Source organism: Anomaloglossus baeobatrachus, chromosome 6 (genome assembly GCF_048569485.1).
Source record: "Anomaloglossus baeobatrachus isolate aAnoBae1 chromosome 6, aAnoBae1.hap1, whole genome shotgun sequence".
Lineage (NCBI taxonomy): Eukaryota > Metazoa > Chordata > Amphibia > Anura > Aromobatidae > Anomaloglossus > Anomaloglossus baeobatrachus.
The window spans coordinates 348,386,302-348,391,301 of NC_134358.1; the positions used below are offsets into that span (position 1 = coordinate 348,386,302).

The 5,000-nt window shown below is 48.5% G+C and overlaps 1 protein-coding gene across 12 annotated transcripts in view; it reads left to right on the forward strand.

Moving 5' to 3' along the window:
• Window positions 1–5,000, forward strand: part of RECK (reversion inducing cysteine rich protein with kazal motifs) — a 1,668,523-nt gene that overhangs the window by 142,027 nt on the left and 1,521,496 nt on the right. The gene's annotated exons all lie outside the window — the stretch shown is intronic.

Genomic DNA, 5,000 nt, shown 5'->3' on the forward strand with positions numbered 1-5,000 from the left:
TTTCTTCTCTCTCTCTCTCTTTCTCTCTTCTCTCTCTCTCCTTTCTCTCTCCTTTCTCTCTCTCGCCTTTCTCTCTCTCTCTCGCCTTCTCTCTCTCTCTCGCCTTTCTCTCTCTCTCTCGCCTTTCTCTCTCTCTCGCCTTTCTCTCTCTCTCTCCTTTCTCTCTCTCTCTCTCCTTTCTCTCTCTCTCTCTCCTTTCTCTCTCTCTCTCCTTTCTCTCTCTCTCCTTTCTCTCTCTCTTCCTTTCTCTCTCTCTCTCCTTTCTCTCTCTCTCTCCTTTCTCTCTCTCTCTCCTTTCTCTCTCTCTCTCTCCTTTCTTTCTCTCTCTCCTTTCTCTCTCTCTCTCCTTTCTCTCTCTCTCTCTCTCCTTTCTCTCTCTTTCTCTCTCTCTCCTTTCTCTCTCTCTCTCCTTTCTCTCTCTCTCCTTTCTCTCTATCTCCTTTCTCTCTCTCTCCTTTCTCTCTCTCTCCTTTCTCTCTCTCCTTTCTCTCTCTCTCTCTCCTTTCTCTCTCTCTCTCGCCTTTCTCTCTCTCGCCTTTCTCTCTCTCTCGCCTTTCTCTCTCTCTCGCCTTTCTCTCTCTCTCCTCCTTTCTCTCTCTCTCGCCTTTTCTCTCTCTCGCCTTTCTCTCTCTCTCGCCTTTCTCTCTCTCTCGCCCTTCTCTCTCTCTCGCCTTCTCTCCTCGCCTTTCTCTCTCTCTCTCTCTCTCTCCTTTCTCTCTCTCTCCTTTCTCTCTCTCTCCTTTCTCTCTCTCTCCTTTCTCTCTCTCCTTTCTCTCTTCTCTCCTTTCTCTCTCTCTCTCCTTTCTCTCTCTCTCTCCTTTCTCTCTCTCTCTCCTTTCTCTCTCTCTCTCCATTTCTCTCTCTCTCTCTCCTTTCTCTCTCTCTCTCTCCTTTCTCTCTCCTCTCTCTCTCCTTTCTCTCTCCTTTCTCTCTCTCATCCTTTCTCTCTATCTCCTTTCTCTCTCTCCTTTCTCTCTCTCTCTCCTTTCTCTCTCTCTCTCTCTCCTTTCTCTCTCTCCTCCTTTCTCTCTCTCTCTCCTTTCTCTCTCTCTCTCCTTTCTCTCTCTCTCCTTTCTCTCTCGCTCTCTCTCCTTTCTCTCTCTCTCTCTCTCCTTTCTCTCTCTCTCTCTCTCCTTTCTCTCTCTCTCTCTCCTTTCTCTCTCTCTCCTTTCTCTCTCTCTCTCTCCTTTCTCTCTCTCTCTCTCCTCTCCCTTTCTCTCTCTCTCTCTCTCCTTTCTCTCTCTCTCTCCTTTCTCTCTCTCTCTCTCTCCTTTCTCTCTCTCTCTCCTTTCTCTCTCTCTCTCCTTTCTCTCTCTCTCTCCTTTCTCTCTCTCCTTTCTCTCTCTCTCTCCTTTCTCTCTCTCTCTCCTTTCTCTCTCTCTCTCCTTTCTCTCTCTCTCCTTTCTCTCTCTCTCTCTCTCCTTTCTCTCTCTCTCTCCTTTCTCTCTCTCTCTCCTTTCTCTCTCTCTCTCCTTTCTCTCTCTCTCTCTCTCTCTCCTTTCTCTCTCTCTCTCCTTTCTCTCTCTCTCTCCTTTCTCTCTCTCTCTCCTTTCTCTCTCTTCTCCTTTCTCTCTCTCTCTCCTTTCTCTCTCTCTCTCTCCTTTCTCTCTCTCTCTCTCTCTTATCTCTCTCTCTCTCGCCTTTCTCTCTCTCGCTTTCTCTCTCTCTCGCCTTTCTCCTCTCTCGCCTTTCTCTCTCTCTCTCCTTTCTCTCTCTCTCGCCTTCTCTCTCTCGCCTTTCTCTCTCTCTCGCCTTTCCTCTTCTCGCCTTTCTCTCTCTCTCTCTCACCTTTCTCTCTCTCGCCTTCTCTCTCTCTCTCTCTCTCTCCTTTCTCTCTCTCTCTCCTTTCTCTCTCTCTCCATTTCTCTCTCTCTCCTTTCTCTCTCTCTCTCCTTTCTCTCTCTCTCTCCTTTCTCTCTCTCTCTCCTTTCTCTCTCTCTCTCCTTTCTCTCTCTCTCTCTCCTTTCTCTCTCTCCTTTCTCTCTCTCTCTCTCTCCTTTCTCTCTCTCTCTCTCTCCTTTCTCTCTCTCTCTCTCTCTCCTTTTCTCTCTCTCTCTCTCTCTCCTTTCTCTCTCTCTCTCTCCTTTCTCTCTCTCTCTCCTTCTCTCTCTCTCTCTCTCCTTTCTCTCTCTCTCTCTCTCCTTTCTCTCTCTCTCTCTCTCCTTTCTCTCTCTCTCTCTCTCCTTTCTCTCTCTCTCTCCCTTTCTCTCTCTCTCTCGCCTTTCTCTCTCTCTCTCGCCTTTCTCCTCTCTCTCTCGCCTTCTCTCTCTCTCTCTGCCTTTCTCTCTCTCTCTCGCCTTTCTCTCTCTCTCTCCTTTCTCTCTCTCTCTCTCCTTTCTCTCTCTCTCTCTCCTTTCTCTCTCTCTCCTTTCTCTCTCTCTCCTTTCTCTCTCTCTCCTTTCTCTCTCTCTCTCCTTTCTCTCTCTCTCTCCTTTCTCTCTCTCTCTCCTTTCTCTCTCTCTCTCCTTCTCTCTCTCTCTCTCCTTTCTCTCTCTCTCTCCTTTCTCTCTCTCTCTCCTTTCTCTCTCTCTCTCTCTCCTTTCTCTCTCTCTCTCCTTTCTCTCTCTCTCTCTCCTTTCTCTCTCTCTCTCTCCTTTCTCTCTCTCTCTCTCCTTTCTCTCCTCTCTCGCCTTTCTCTCTCTCTCTCTCCTTTCTCTCTCTCTCTCGCCTTTCTCTCTCTCTCTCGCCTTTCTCTCTCTCTCTCTCCTTTCTCTCTCTCTCTCTCCTTTCTCTCTCTCTCTCTCCTTTCTCTCTCTCTCCTTTCTCTCTCTCTCTCCTTTCTCTCTCTCTCGCCTTTCTCTCTCTCGCCTTTCTCTCTCTCTCGCCTTTCTCTCTCTCTCGCCTTTCTCTCTCTCTTCTCTCTCTCTCTCGCCTTTCTCTCTCTCTCGCCTTTCTCTCTCTCTCTCGCCTTTCTCTCTCTCTCGCCTTTCTCTCTCTCTCGCCTTTCTCTCTCTCTCGCCTTTCTCTCTCTCTCTCGCCTTTCTCTCTCCTCTCTCGCCTTTCTCTCTCTCTCTCGCCTTTCTCTCTCTCTCTCGCCTTTCTCTCTCTCTCTCTCCTTTCTCTCTCTCCTTTCTCTCTCTCTCCTTTCTCTCTCTCTCCTTTCTCTCTCTCTCCTTTCTCTCTCTCTCCTTTCTCTCTCTCGCCTTCTCTCTCCCTTTCTCTCTCCTTTCTCTCTCTCTCTCTCCTTTCTCTCTCTCTCTCCTTTCTCTCTCTCTCTCCTTTCTCTCTCTCTCTCTCCTTTCTCTCTCTCTCTCTCCCTTTCCTCTCTCTCTCTCCTTTCTCTCTCTCTCTCCTTTCTCTCTCTCTCTCTCCTTTCTCTCTCTCTCGCCTTTCTCTCTCTCTCTCGCCTTTCTCTCTCTCTCTCGCCTTTCTCTCTCTCTCTCCTTTCTCTCTCTCTCTCTCCTTTCTCTCTCTCTCTCTCCTTTCTCTCTCTCTCTCTCCTTTCTCTCTCTCTCTCCTTTCTCTCTCTCTCTCCTTTCTCTCTCTCTCGCCTTTCTCTCTCTCGCCTTTCTCTCTCTCTCGCCTTTCTCTCTCTCTCGCCTTTCTCTCTCTCTCTCTCTCTCTCTCGCCTTTCTCTCTCTCTCGCCTTTCTCTCTCTCTCTCGCCCTTTCTCTCTCTCTCGCCTTTCTCTCTCTCTCGCCTTTCTCTCATCTCTCGCCTTTCTCTCTCTCTCTCGCCTTTCTCTCTCTCTCTCGCCTTTCTCTCTCTCTCTCGCCTTTCTCTCTCTCTCGCCTTTCTCTCTCTCTCTCGCCTTTCTCTCTCTCTCTCGCCTTTCTCTCTCTCTCCTTTCTCTCTCTCTCCTTTCTCTCTCTCTCCTTTCTCTCTCTCTCCTTTCTCTCTCTCTCCTTTCTCTCTCTCTCCTTTCTCTCTCTCGCCTTTCTCTCTCTCTCCTTTCTCTCTCCTTTCTCTCTCCTTTCTCTCGCCTTTCTCTCGCCTTTCTCTCGCCTTTCTCTCTCTCCTTTCTCTCTCCTTTCTCTCTCCTTTCTCTCTCCTTTCTCTCGCCTTTCTCTCGCCTTTCTCTCGCCTTTCTCTCTCTCTCCTTTGTCTCTCTCTCCTTTGTCTCTCTCTCCTTTGTCTCTCTCTCCTTTGTCTCTCTCTCCTTTCTCCCTCTCTCCTTTCTTTCTCTCTCCTTTCTTTCTCTCTCCTTTCTCTCCTTTCTTTCTCTCTCCTTTCTCTCTTCTCTCTGTCTCCTTTCTCTCTCTCTCTCCTTTGTCTGTCTCTCTCCTTCTCTCTCTCTCCTTTCTCCCTCTCTCTCCTTTCCTCTCTCTCTCCTTTCTTTCCTCTCCCCTTTCTTTCTCTCTCCTTTCTTTCTCTCTCCTTTCTTTCTCTCTCCTTTCTTCTCTCTTTTCTTTCTCTCTCTTTTCTTTCTCTCTCTCCTTTCTTTCTCTCTCTCCTTTCTTTCTCTCTCTCCTTTCTTCTCTCTCTCCTTTCTTTCTCTCTCTCCTTTCTTCTCTCTCTCCTTTCCTTCTCTCTCTCCTTTCTTCTCTCTCTCCTTTCTTCTCTCTCTCCTTTCTTTCTCTCTCTCCTTTCTCTCTCTCTCTCCTTTCTTTCTCTCTCTCCTTTCTCTCTCCTTTCTCTCTCTCCTTCTCTCTCCTTTCTCTCTCTCTCTCCTTTCTCTCTCTCTCTCCTTTCTCTCTCTCTCTCCTTTCTCTCTCTCTCTCCTTTCTCTCTCTCTCTCCTTTCTCTCTCTCTCTCCTTTCTCTCTCTCTCCTTTCTCTCTCTCTCTCCTTTCTCTCTCTCTCCTTTCTCTCTCTCTCGCCTTTCTCTCTCTCTCTCGCCTTTCTCTCTCTCTCGCCTTTCTCTCTCTCTCGCCTTTCTCTCTCTCTCGCCTTTCTCTCTCTCTCGCCTTTCTCTCTCTCTCTCGCCTTTCTCTCTCTCTCTCGCCTTTCTCTCTCTCTCTCGCCTTTCTCTCTCTCTCTCGCTTTCTCTCTCTCTCTCGCCTTTCTCTCTCTCTCTCGCCTTTCTCTCTCTCTCTCGCCTTTCTCTCTCTCTCTCGCCTT